Below are 14,097 nucleotides of genomic sequence, written 5' to 3'. Positions count from 1 at the left end.
AACCTGAAGCATGTACTTGTGGTAATTTGTGCATTCAGTAAATGGATTGAGGCTTACCCCACTAAAGAGAATACGGCCATAGTGACGGCGAGGGCACTTTTAAAAGAGTTCTTCCCGCACTATGCATTGCCACATGTGATTTAGAGTGACACGGAAGTCACTTTAACTCAAAAGTCATTGATTTGGTGTGCAAGGGCTTGCATATTAAGCAGAAGTTTCATTCAGTGAACCAACCCCAGTCAGCAGGCCTGGTTGAGAAGTACAATGGTACTCTCAAACGGAAGTTAGCAAAAATCCAAGAAATGGCCAGATGCTTTACCGTTGGCTTTATTATCTACCAGGGCGACAGCGCATTCTAGAACAGGGTTGTCCCCGTACGAAGTGGTCTTCGGACGCCCCGCTAATGTCTGGGGCGTTCCAAGACTCAAGCACTTTTCCAAGATAGAGTACCCCCTGCTTGTAAATTGTCTGTATGAATTGTCTAAAGATCTTCGTTCTCTTCACCAACAGATTCATGCCATGCTGCAGCCAGTACCAGAGGGGGCCGGGCATCAGATACAGCCCGGCGACTTTGTGCGGACCTTACGTCACTGCTGATTTACAGGGTACGACCAAATTTGTTTTAGTTGATACAGGAGCTATGAATAGCTCTGTTTCCCGTTCACTTGTCCCGGGGGCAGCTCTGTCTGGTCAAAACAATGTTTTGGTGGGTTTTTCAGGCGTGCCAGTTGTATGCCCTATTTCAATACCTCTTGCTCTCACTATTGGCCCCTTTACGGTTGACTCACCATTTTTACTAACGTCAAATTGTGGGGAGAACTTGCTAGGATTGGATTTGTTAAAAAGGTTACATGCAACAATTTTTTGTTCTCCAGACGGTGTTTACATGACTGTTGGTCCTCAAGTGGCCCTTGCCAAACAATGCTTTGCGGAGGATGCCCCCCTTTCCTGCTCAGTTCAAAGATGTGCTGCGCACGTTATGGGCTACAGGAGACACGGATGTGGGGTTAATCCAGATCCCACCAGTCTCCATACAGATCAAAGACAATGCGAAATTGCCATGTATTCCACAGTACAAGAATCTCAGGCAGTAGAAAAGGCTTTATAATAAATACAGGATTTGATTTAGTCTGGTGTGGTTGAAGAGACAGTAGCGAATGTGTGTAATAGCCCTATCCTTCCTATACTTAAAAATATACCCTTGGATTCTTCTGACGTCCATCCTGATGTTTACCGTTTTGTCATTGACCTTAGATAGGTCAATAAAATTGTGGTTCCCCAGCATCCTGTGGTTCCCGACATTACCACGATTTTGACAATGGTTCCCCGTCAGCAAAATTATTTTCGGTAATAGATTTGAAGAATGCTTTCTTCAGCATTCCAATCCATACAGATAGCAGATATCTGTTTGGATTTTCAACAGCCGGTAGGAGCTTTAGATTCTCTCGTGCTCCACAAGGCTATACAGAAAGTCCAAGTATTTATAACCAAGCTTTGAAAACATAATTGGACTCTTTGACACTTCCCCCTGTTAATGTGCTGTTGCAGTACGTGGACGACCTCCTTGTGGCTTCGGACACTGAAGATGGTTGTAAAGAGGCCACAATCAAATTATTGTTACATTTGGCACACCATGGCCACAAGGTGTCACTTTCGAAATTTCAATATTGTCGACAGGACATCACCTATTTAGGTCACCTAGTGTCAAAGAAGGATTGCAGACTAACACCTGAACGCATAGCTGCTATTACTAATATGTCTGTTCCTAAGATCCAATGCGCGTTTATTGGGATAACTTTGTATTGTCAGCACTGGATCCCTAACTACTCCTTACTAACAAAACCCCTTCTTTACCTAACCACTAAGGATGTGCATGAACCCTTGCCTTGGACACCTGCATGCCGGGAAGCTTTTGAGCAATTAAAGGTTGCGCCTTGCTCTGCCCCTGTGCTTGGTACTCCTGACTACGAGAAGCCTTTTGTGCTTTATGTACACGAGGCGGATGGTTGTGCGCTTTTTGTCCTAACACAGGGTTTCGGTGGAAAGCAGAGACCCCACACTTACTTCTCTGCTATTCTCAATAATGTCGCCAGAGCACTCCCGAGCTGCTTGAGATCTGCGGCGGCAGTTTCTATCACACAATTAGCAGGGCTCGTACTTGATACTGATCTCACAGTAATGGTACCCCATGCTGTGGACACGCTTTTGAACAAGACAAAGACGCAGCATCTTACTAGTGCGCGTCTCACTGGATATGAGTTGACCTTCTTTGCTCCGCACATTACCATCAAACGATGTGCTACTCTGAACCCAGCCACGTTACTACCCCTCCCTTCGGAAGAAAAGGACAGTGATGTCCATGATTGTTTATGTTCCCTTATCTGACCCCCAAGGGGAACTATATGTCGATGGCTCTTGTTTCAAATTACCAGATGGCACTACCCCTGCAGCTTATGTAATCACAACGTTACACACTGTAGATGAGACATCCTGTATCCAATACCAATCGGCCCTAGCTGCAGAGCTGGTCGCCCTCCTTGGGCCTTGTGAGTTGAGTGAAGGACTCACTGTTAATGTCTACACTGACAGTCAGTACGCCTTTGGGGTGCCACACCATTTTGGGCGTCTCTGGGCAGAGAGAGGGTTCCTAACCTCGCATGGGTTGCGCATACAACACGGCCCATTGATACATGGACTGTTGTCAGCATTGACACGTCCTGATAAGCTGGCAATAATAAAATGCAGCCCTCACAAAGCAGTGACAGATGATGTGGGGAGGGGCAATTCGTTTGCAGATTAGACAGCTAAGGAGACAGCTAGATCGAAGTTGAACAAGATGTTTGTGGCAGGTCCTGCTAGATGGGTTTCAGACAATGGAATGTTCGAGGACACATTGGAAAATATCAGGGAAATACAGAGGGAGGCGACTGTAGATGAACTGGGAATATGGGAAGTGAGGACAGGGCGTCTGGACAAGGATGGGTGCTGGACTAACTTGTCGGGAAAACAGAGGTGGTTGCTTTCAAATGCATATGTGCTCCCTGTTGTGGCCATGGCCCATGGTCCCACACATATTAGTGCCAAGGGAATATGTAAGCTACTGGACCCAGTATAGCAGAATGATAACATCTCTAAGGTAGCCACAAACATGGTGAAGCACTGCATTATCTGTCTAAAACATAATCCTGGGAAGGGCACCCCTACACCTGCAGGTAACTTTGCACCGCCTTCCTTCCCTTTTGAGGTTCTCCAAATGGATTTCATCGAAATGGAACGAGTTACCAACCTGAAGCATGTACTTGTGGTAATTTGTGCATTCAGTAAATGGATTGAGGCTTACCCCACTAAAGAGAATACGGCCATAGTGACGGCGAGGGCACTTTTAAAAGAGTTCTTCCCGCACTATGCATTGCCACATGTGATTTAGAGTGACACGGAAGTCACTTTAACTCAAAAGTCATTGATTTGGTGTGCAAGGGCTTGCATATTAAGCAGAAGTTTCATTCAGTGAACCAACCCCAGTCAGCAGGCCTGGTTGAGAAGTACAATGGTACTCTCAAACGGAAGTTAGCAAAAATCCAAGAAATGGCCAGATGCTTTACCGTTGGCTTTATTATCTACCAGGGCGACAGCGCATTCTAGAACAGGGTTGTCCCCGTACGAAGTGGTCTTCGGACGCCCCGCTAATGTCTGGGGCGTTCCAAGACTCAAGCACTTTTCCAAGATAGAGTACCCCCTGCTTGTAAATTGTCTGTATGAATTGTCTAAAGATCTTCGTTCTCTTCACCAACAGATTCATGCCATGCTGCAGCCAGTACCAGAGGGGGCCGGGCATCAGATACAGCCCGGCGACTTTGTGCTCATCAAAAACTTCCAGCAGAAAAACAGTTTGGAGACCAGGTGGAAAGGGCCTCTTCTCGTCCTTCTCGCTGCCCGCTCAGCTGTGAAGGTTGAAGGCAGGAAGCACTGGGTGCATGGCTCGCATGTCAAAGGGATACCTCTACTGCTTCCGTATGATCGCTGGGTACTCGAAGGCATCGCTGATCAAGAAGGGGAGCGAGTGCCCCGCTTTGTTCCTTTCTCTGATGCCCTATTGATGTGGGCGCAGACAGACGAGGAAAGCGACAAGGCCCTTTTTGAGGCGGTCCCTCCGGAGATAATTCTGGTGCACAGACACCTGAGTTTCAAGGCCCTGCTGAAACTAAATTTCTTCCCCTTTTTGTTCATGAAGAAGTGCCTGGGGTTGCCAGGTACAACTTGTGGCTCTGACGGAAGGACAGTGCACCAGTAGGGCAGTCTAGGAGTTAGGGAAGGACTTGAGATTAGGACAACGTTGCTGTGTCTATGGTGCCTGTATTAGATTAGAGTGAACTGCACTGGTGCACTGCCTTGGACACTTGCCCAGGAGGGAGGGTGCCCTATCCTGAAAGAACTGGATTTGTTTTTCTGCAAGAGCTGCGATCGCACAGCTCCTCCGTGGGAGTGCGTCATAGCACCACTGTTGTTGAACAATAGGAGCCTACCAGTGAGGCTCTGAAGTACACTGGGTGATTTGTGCCCCTCTGGTGGGTTGTATTTTTGTGGCTCCAATTGCTAAGGTTTTTTCTATGTACTGGTTTGACCGTGCAGTCATGAGGGAGGAGCATCCCTTAGTGGTTCCTCCACTACAGCAGAATGGTCCTGGGAGGTCTAGTTGGTCCACTGGGAGTAGGGTAGTGGTGGTGGTGTTCCTTCTCCTAGTAACAATAACACTATTTGGGGTGGTCTGGTTAGGAACAACATCCCATGCACACCTTGATCGGGACTACCCCGGCTCCAGCTGAGCATTCGCTTGTTACACTGGCCCTGCGTAATGAGAGACATAGACAGACTTATGCCTAAAATGCTTTTGTTCAGATGCTTCATCAGGTACACAGTACTATTAATGCTACGAATTGCTGGGTGTGTGGGCTACTTCCCTCAGTTATGCACAAAAATGATTAGCTAGTGTAATTGCCCTTGTCATATTTAGGTAGGTGTGAAGCCTGGTTTCAACTGATCTCTATGGTATACATGCACTACTATTCTGATGCCATGAAAATGGTACAGGCTGATTAGGAAGCAGTGTTGGAGTACATAGTGGTACACCAAGGATATTCACCTAGGGCAGATGGCAAGGAGGGTACCCTGCACCCAGAGGCTTGTATGACCGTGTTTGAGGCTAACGAAAATGTCACTTGGTTACGAAATGAAATGCTAGATTTCCAAGAATTCAATGTCATTGAATACTTTAAATGTTTTCAGGAATGCAATATCACTGTAGACTAATCCATGCCTATCCCTGTGATCAATGCACCAGCTAGTTTCTGTGTTGAGGGATCAGGGAACATTTCAGTAGGACAGAGCCATTGTAACTACACATACCGATTGAGCACTACTAGCAGCCCACCTTTGCTCACACCTTCAAATGCATATTTTATCTGTGGGGAACAGGCATCATACATGTCTTCCTAGGGGATGTTATGTCTCCTTCCTCCTACTTCCCGTTTATATTGCACCATCCAATTACAACAAAGATCATAAGCTACAGTGTAGGGATCTCCATGTGCATTGAGTTAAGAGAGTTGTCAATCCAGACGATATTGATCAGACAGATACCTACCTACATCATCTTACTGACATAATGAAAGGTGTTCTGCTGTTCTGGGGTTCCATGTTCAATGTTCGCAACTTTTGTTGCCTTGCCAGAGTAGTTGAGGGAGTTATAAACACCACTGCCGGTATACTGACTAATATTACTGTCGAGCTTCAAGTTACGAGGCTCGTTTCTCTTCAAAATCGGATGGTTCTAGACATCATTCTGGCTGATAGGGGCGGAGCTTGTCGCATCAATGGCAGAAGTTGCTGCATGTACATTCCTGATAGTGCCCCTAATGTGTATTCCGCATTACAGAAATTACACAGACTTGTTTCAGATATACATCAGGATAATGGTTCATGGTCCCTCACAGGGCGGCTCTGGGGTCTGCTGACATCATGGGGTTGGAAGATTTTACTTGGCCTAATAGCCATCGCAGGAGTCATCTTTACATGTTGCTTATGCATTAGTTGCCTTCCAGCCTGTTGCACCTATTGTGTGGGTAAACTCACCCCTACCCCAACATTGCCAAGACGGGATAACAAAATCTCTACTATGATGATGCTGGAAATTCAGAACATAATGCTCATTGATGAGGGCGTCTTTGAGTATTAGTTGATTTCGATGCTCATTTGTTGCTTTGTTCTCCCTTGTAACATGAATGACTATGCAGTTTCTTTCTCCCCACTTAGAATTGTAAAGACCCTACCGGATAGCAATAAAGCATTTAGCCACATATGCTAAAAGGAGGGTCTGTTATCCCATCCCCGCAATGCACTCATTTTATGCTATATTAGGTTAGCAATGTGTGGCTAAATGTACGCCATTTGTATTCACGATATGCAACCCACTGAGTTATCCTCATCATGTGCATGCTTTAGTTAGCAAGTGTGGCTCCATTTTGTATTTCATAATCCTGGTTAGACTGCTTAGGCTGTGCCCGTACTAGGCCTCATTATTTACGATTGCTTGCCTCAGCAGAACACTGTACATCGTCATTATTTTCTCTTCTGTCCAAGGCTGCAGCCCGACTCACTAATGAATAGGCTATTTTGCCCTCGCATACCTATCCGAGTATGTAGTTCTGCTCCCACATTAGGAGACGCTGAGACTCGGCACTGTGGCCTTGAATTGTAGATAGCATGTACCCATCTGACAGGTGATAGTTCATCTGCCTGTGCCTCCTTTGTTCATGTTCAGTCCAGGCTGGTAGCTTTCCATAGGGGGTGTGGTTGAAAGCTCTCTGGAAGGTTCATTACGTGTTACAGACTGTTGGGGTCCAATCCCTCAGCAGACATTTTAGGGTGCAGGTCAGATTGGACTCCTCTGCAGAGTATTGCTAATAAAGTTTGTATTCTCTACTGTGTGACTGACTCTTTATTCTTGCGAAGGCATAGCAGGTGGTTGTAAGAAACCTGAGTGGCCCTAGAGGGCCCCTTCCTTCACTAGTTCCCTACCATCCTTGAGGGGCAACCACACAAATTTGCTTACTACAGCTCACCTACCCAAACCCTACATTCATCGAAACTAATGAATTTTTATTGAATTGTGATCTTCCTAATATGTTGTATCAAAAACAACAAGGGAATCCTGAATGCTAGCTGTTCTTATCACAAATACACTTTCCTCAGGTGAGTCCTCACCTAAGATTATATTTTTGCCACTCAGAAAATTGTAACAATTTACACCGATTCCAAATTCGCATTTGGAGTTGTTCATGATTTTGCACGCCTCTGGGTGCAGTAAGGGTTTCTCACTGTAAGAATTTGGAGTATTAGTTGTAGGCGTTTGAACCCACTTCAGACAATAATCACAATCCTTGTCAGGGTGAAGTACAGAAATTGCTATATAAACCTGTGCTGAACCCCCTGGTAGCTGTAGCACAGAGCATGAGGCAATTTTGTAAAGTATTTATGCAGTACTCAAACAAAAATTGTGAAAGGACAACATAAAAAAATACCAAACCAATTTAAAAAAATAAAGAATATTTAAATAAATGAAATGACACCAAAATGAACAAAATCGAATAAGTAGAAGCCTGCTACATTCAGATGTAGAAACCTTTCTGGAAGTTTGATCTCCATCAGCCATGCAAATGGCCAACTGGCGACTTGACATCAATGGATTCAACTCAAGAACGATCTCAGTTTCCCACCAGTCGCCAGTTCTTCTGAGGAAACATTGGCAAAATGTTTCAAAGTCCCAGCTCTTTCAGTTTGGGGAGAGCAGGAATACACCCTAACACCAACCCAAGGGTCTTGGACCTATGGGGCACCACTTGGGGGTTAGGATTCACTCCAATGACGACCAGTAGCTGGTTAAAGGACAGGTAAATTTGGAACTGGTCAGCTGGGCAGTTGCAGGATAAAGGCCTCTGGAAGCTTTTTGTATTCCTGTAGGTCAAATGAGAGACCAACGAACAGACTCTTGGAGTCTCTTCTAAGGTCCTAGGGTGAAGGCAAGCAGGTCCCCTTGGAATCCTGGGGTGGTGCGTGCTTGGCTGAAGGGCGTCCACCTCGTAGATTCCAAAACATCGGTAGCCCAAAAACCTCCACACGAGACCAATGAACAGGTTACCAGCCTTTATTAGAGGTATGGCATCTCACCCAGAGCCAGCGAAATCAGCAGCTTTCCCCTCGCCTGCCGCACTAATGACTGCGATAAATAAGGCCCAAACAATGAGCCCCAGCTTGGGTATAAGGCGTAATACTTAGTTGAACATTTCACTCGTACAAAACCATAGAAATGCCCCCGTTATAGTTAGTTCAGCTAACTATAACTCGCGCGCCCGCAATGCACTGCTGATGACGTCACATATTACATCACTCATGACATGGTCAGTGACATGACTCATGACATCACTGATGACATCTCAAACGACATCACTGAAGACATCACTGATGACATCATCCTTGTGATAGAGTGGCAGACCTCCTCTCACCCTAATATAACCTTTGATACACACACTCAAAAATACAAACTAACATTTTCAAAACAATGGCCATACCAATAGCAGTTACAACACACCTATTCAGTAATTCCAAGATCTACACACACATCCACTCATTCACCAACAGTCCCTATACAGTCAAACATACATGTAGTCACTCATCATATGTACTCATACACCTATACATCATGTTACACACCGCCACTCATCCATAGATTTACTCACACACATAGTCACACATGCAAACAAAGTATCAAACATCCATTTACTTGCATATACAGTTATACACACACTACCACACTTACTTCTACAGAAATGTACACATACTTACTCTCTTAAACAATCACTTATAGAAACACCTACTTATTTGTACAGGAACTCTTCCAATCTCTCACTCTCACATATACTCACTTATATACACCAATACTCACATATGCTAGTTTAAAAACATATGTAGTTAACATAATTCAGAATCAACTAAATATTACTTATAATTTGATAATTAATTAATTAATTAAATAATAATTACCTTTGTACCCTAAACCTCTACAAACTTAGCAGCCCACACCGAATTTATAACTTAAAAACAATTATTGCACAATTTATATAATTAATAGTCAATTAAATATTTAATTATAATTTGTTTATTCATTCCTAATTATTTATTTACATAACTTCTCACCATATACCCCTACAGACCCAACAGCCTGCACCTCATATATAACTTAATAAATATAATTATTACACAACATATTTATGAGTAAATTACATAATTAAAAATAAATTAATAATTAATTGTTCATTAATAATTAATTAACTTTCTACACTGTACCCCTACAAACCCAATAGCCGGCACCTAATATATAACTTAAAAAAGATTATTATTAAACAATATACATATTCATTAATCATTTTTATGTATTTATTTATTGAGGTTTAGATAGCACAAACTTGATCCGAAGTTATAAGATAGCCTCACAGAGTTAGCATAGCAGCAGTTACTCAAGTTACAAATGGAGTAAAAAAAAATACATAGTAACAGTAAATAAAAAAAGTATTCAATAGACAGTAGTATATGGACAAAAGCCCAAACTGGACCCGGAGCGATCAGAGTGCTTTACAGAGTTACCATAGCAGCAATTACATGAGATACATATGGAGTAAATAAAAATACATATCAGCAGTATATAAAAGAGGTACACACTAGACAGTAGGATGTGTGGACGATATATTGTTCTGAGGTAGTTATGGTAGGGTGTTAGGAAGTATGGTAGAGTAGAGGCACAGTTTTTCCCCGAGGCAGTGATGCTCAAATTTTTTGGCACGGTTTGAGATAAGGGCAACAGGTCAGTCAGATAGTTTAGGTGGGAAGGTGTAGGTATTTATTAAGAAGAAGAAGTTTAAGTTTCTTCCTGAAATGAAGGAGTAATTGGTTGCCATGCAGATTCTGAGGCAGCGAGTTCCAGATTCTGGGAGCATTCCCAGAGAAGGAGAGGGTGTGAGATTTTTTTCTTTTTTAATTTGGGCTTAATCAGGAGTAGTCTGTTATAGCTTCCAAGAGGTCTCTTTGTGCTGGCTTTTGATATTTTGTTTGTGCGGTAGACAGTTTTTTCCATGTAGAGAGCTTTGCGGGTTATGTAGGCATTTTTGAGAATACATCTTGCCTCTATTGGTAGCCAGTTGAGTTTCTTGAGGGTGGAATGATATGCTCAAAATGACTTTCCCCGACAATAGTCTGACCACTGCATGGAGTGTAGCTTTCAAAGGGGCGAAGTGTGCTTTTGGGGCGCCCGTGAGCGTTACACTACCGTTGCCCAGCTTGGAGCAGACTAAGGATTGCACCACAGGCTTTAGGTCTTTGATGGGGATAAAGGGTTTGATTATTTAAGGTGCTTCAATGTGTATATAGTACTTTTAGTTGAGGTATTAATGTGCTCTTTTATGGTCAGGTTTCTGCCCAGTGTAATCACCAATGGTTTGACAGAGTTGGAGTGGGATAGTTTGCAGTTTAATGCAGTGAGGTTGTTGAGATAAATATCTACGGGAAAGGGCTTTTCTTTTGGTTGGATAAAGAGGAGTTTGGTTTTGATGGGGTTGAGCTCCAGATGGTTGTTGATTAGTCAGGATTGAACACGGAGAGAGTGTAATTTAGGTGCTGTATGTTTTTAACTGATGAAATTCTAATGTAGAGTTGGGTGTCAACTGCATAGAGATGATAGACAATTCTGGCTTGTTTCAGGATCATTGCAAGGCATTCCATATAGAGGTTGAATAGGGCAGAAGACAGGATTGACCCTTGAGGAAGTCCTAGTGAGATTGATGTTGCTTTTGAGGTGTAGTTGCTTAGTTTGATTAACTGTGAGCATTGGCTCAGTAAGGAAGCAAACCACTGAAAGACAGTTCCATTGAATTGAATTGAATTGCCATTTGTATAGCACATGGCTACCCGGGAGCATCCCAGCGCTGAAACTGTAACTAGAGGACTGAAACCCTAGGGGAAAAGCCAGGTCTTTAGTTGTTTTTGGAACTTGAGGTGATTTGGTCCCCTACAGAGGTTCAACGAAAGGGCATTCCAAAGTCTGGAGACATTGAATGAAAAAAGCCGTCCGCCACTTCTGGCTTTCTTAATCCTAGGGACCACAGCAAGGTGAAGATCATCAGAGTGAAGTTTCCTGTTTACCTGTTAGGGTCTGCCTTCAGAATCAGGCTGAACCCCATGTGACTCAGTAAATCATTGTTTCATGACATTACATTTGTATGACTCTGTAATACCCTTTTAAAAGCTTTTCTGGTTTATATTGCTGTCTGTGTTTAAAAGAAGACATTCATGTAAAGAACAGTCAGGCGCTTCTGTAATCATCCTTGTAAATTGTGCTCACATGTTTTCTCAATCATTGTTCGTGCCTCGTTTCAAATGGGCACGTTGCTCACAACAGTTGACACGTTTTTACAAACACCTGCGGCTCGCTGCGCACAAAACTATTCATAACACGTGTTTGTCTCCGGTGCGTGTTCTGGCAACCCCACCCTCTTCTAAGCCTATTTAAACCCCGTGCGAGCTCAAGGCATGGCTTGCGCTCGTCATTTTCCCCGCTTACCTGGAGTTCTTCGTCGTCTTCCGGATCTGTCCAGTGTTCCAGTCCGCCTTCCTGCTTCCGGACGCTTGGATCGGGCTTCCTGTTCCCTTCGGTCCTTCTTCCCCGGCAGCAACAAGCGGAGGACCTGTCTCTTCGTTCCGTGGGCAGCTCTTAAAGGAGCCACGACCTGCCAAAGAAACAAAGCAGAGTGAGTTAGCGATCGCGCTCAGAATCACACAAGAATACAAGTAAGTTCTGGGCTTTCTTCTAAAAATCGGAAGGAAAAGACATGTACAGAGACAAAGAGGATAACGCTAAGGAACAAAACTTATCTTAGTAACTCTTCGCCAATTTTGGCATTCAGCTCACAAAAAGGAGAACAGCATCTTTTCTTCACAGGACTGAAAGAAAAGAAAAAGGAGAATTAATATTTCAAACGGAAAGACATTTATTTAATGCAATTTAGACAAAGTCTATTTAGTAAGTTTGAGATAGAAAACCAAAATAATCAGCAACAGCAGAGCAGTTAGGTTTCTTAAGAAATATGTTATAACGTGATCTTTCTTTTGCAGCTTGTATTGCGTGTTTTCACAAGAGTAAAACAGTATATAGACCATAATCAGTTCTGGTGGAGAAAAGACCAGAATTAAGAGGTATGATGGTTTGTAGGTGTAATAAGTAGGAAACAAGTGATACTTTATTGCATAGTTTGATTTGAAGGAATAATACTTGCATTGTATGTTCTTTTTTCTTTATATCTATATTTAGAGATACACCGCTACAGATGAACAGAGAACCACGATAGAATAGCGGATTGGAGTGTTTCTCTCTCTTTATTATTTTGTCCCACTTCCCCCTTCCCTTAAGTTTTTGCGTCCAGTAAACTGTCTTTAATATTCAGTTTGCTGGAGGTAAGTTCTTGGGGGCAGCTGAGAAAAATCTTCACGTCTCTCAAGGTGAACTCTCAGGACTTCAGGTGAGTGAAGGTTGACAGAAGCGCAAGCCTTTACAAATAGGGTTCCCCTTGAGAGACATGGATTTGGAAGACGAAGGAATCGATGGTCGAGCAATGGCTCAGGCTTTAAATGAAGATGTAGAAAAAGATAGAAACATCACAACTTTGATGCATAATATGCAATTGGAAATAAATAAGTTAAAGCAAGAAAATTTGGTTTTGCGACAAGAAGTAGTCCGGTATAGGCCTAGAGAGTCATTATGGGATGTTCCTTTTTCCCCTTCTGTCTCGGGGCCTTCTGAGTATGACACAAAAACTAAACCATCCAGGGGTTTTTTAGATTCAGACACCAAGACATCTCCAGTACAAGTCACAGTGTCCGTACCAAATGTAGTTCCCCTATCTGCTCCAGAGCGTTTCTTTGGAGATAGTAATAAGTTCAGTGTATTTATTAGTCAATGCCAATTACATTTTCTCTGTAAGCCCCAGTTATTTCCTACTGATGCAACAAAGGTGGCATTTGTACTTTCTTACTTAGGAGGTACAGCCGCCAATTGGTCAATACCTTATATCGATAGAAATGACCCAATTCTGCATAACTGGCCTCAGTTCAAGGGAACAATGAATAAATTGTTCGCACGACATACGTACACTCAGGCTAGTGATAATGAACTACTCAGTTTAAAACAAGGTAAACAAGATTTGCTAACCTATGTCACAACCTTTAATAGGCTGTTGACCGAGACTCAGTGGCCAGAAGAAAAGCGCACCTCGTTATTCTATAGAGGTTTGCGTGACGAGTTGAAAGATGCATTAGCGCACATCGTAGATCTCCCTGATGATTATTCCGAGTTTGTGGATTTAGTGGTAAAACTAGATCACCGTTTGGGTGAACGTAAAAGTGATAAACCACGATATGAGGCTAGGTTTACAGTGTTTAAACAAGACAAGAAAGACTCTGAATCTAAGCCAGCAGATGTTGAACCTATGCAAATAGGAACCATCAAAGGGCCGCTGTCCTTTGAGGAAAAGGATAGGAGAAGGAAATTGAATTTATGTTTGTATTGTGCTCGGTCTGGACATTTTGCAAAAGAGTGTCCAATAAAACCTAAGGGCCTTAAAAAGGCGAATGCCATCACACAGAGTACATTGGAACAGGAAAACTAAAAAACTCGTCAAGAAGGGAGGTCACTTGCACGAGTGGGAAGGATTTACAGATCTCCAACATGACCAATATGGTACCAAGAATACCTAGACATTTTGTTATTCAAGTAGTGTTGATACTTAGCACTCATATGCGTCATTCCATCCCAGTTTTGTTGGATTGTGGAGCCACCGGTAATTTTATAGATATAAAGTTGGCTCAAGACTTACACATACCCACAGAGTGGAAAACCCACCCTGAATCCGTGTGTGCAGTTGATGGATCTGCACTATCTTCTGGTATGATAACCAAAAGAACAACTCCTCTTGTCATGGTTTGTCAAAATGGTCACAC

This window comes from Triturus cristatus, chromosome 6 (assembly GCF_964204655.1).
Source record: "Triturus cristatus chromosome 6, aTriCri1.1, whole genome shotgun sequence".
Classification (NCBI taxonomy): domain Eukaryota; kingdom Metazoa; phylum Chordata; class Amphibia; order Caudata; family Salamandridae; genus Triturus; species Triturus cristatus.
Note: the sequence above shows the minus strand (reverse complement) of the source record.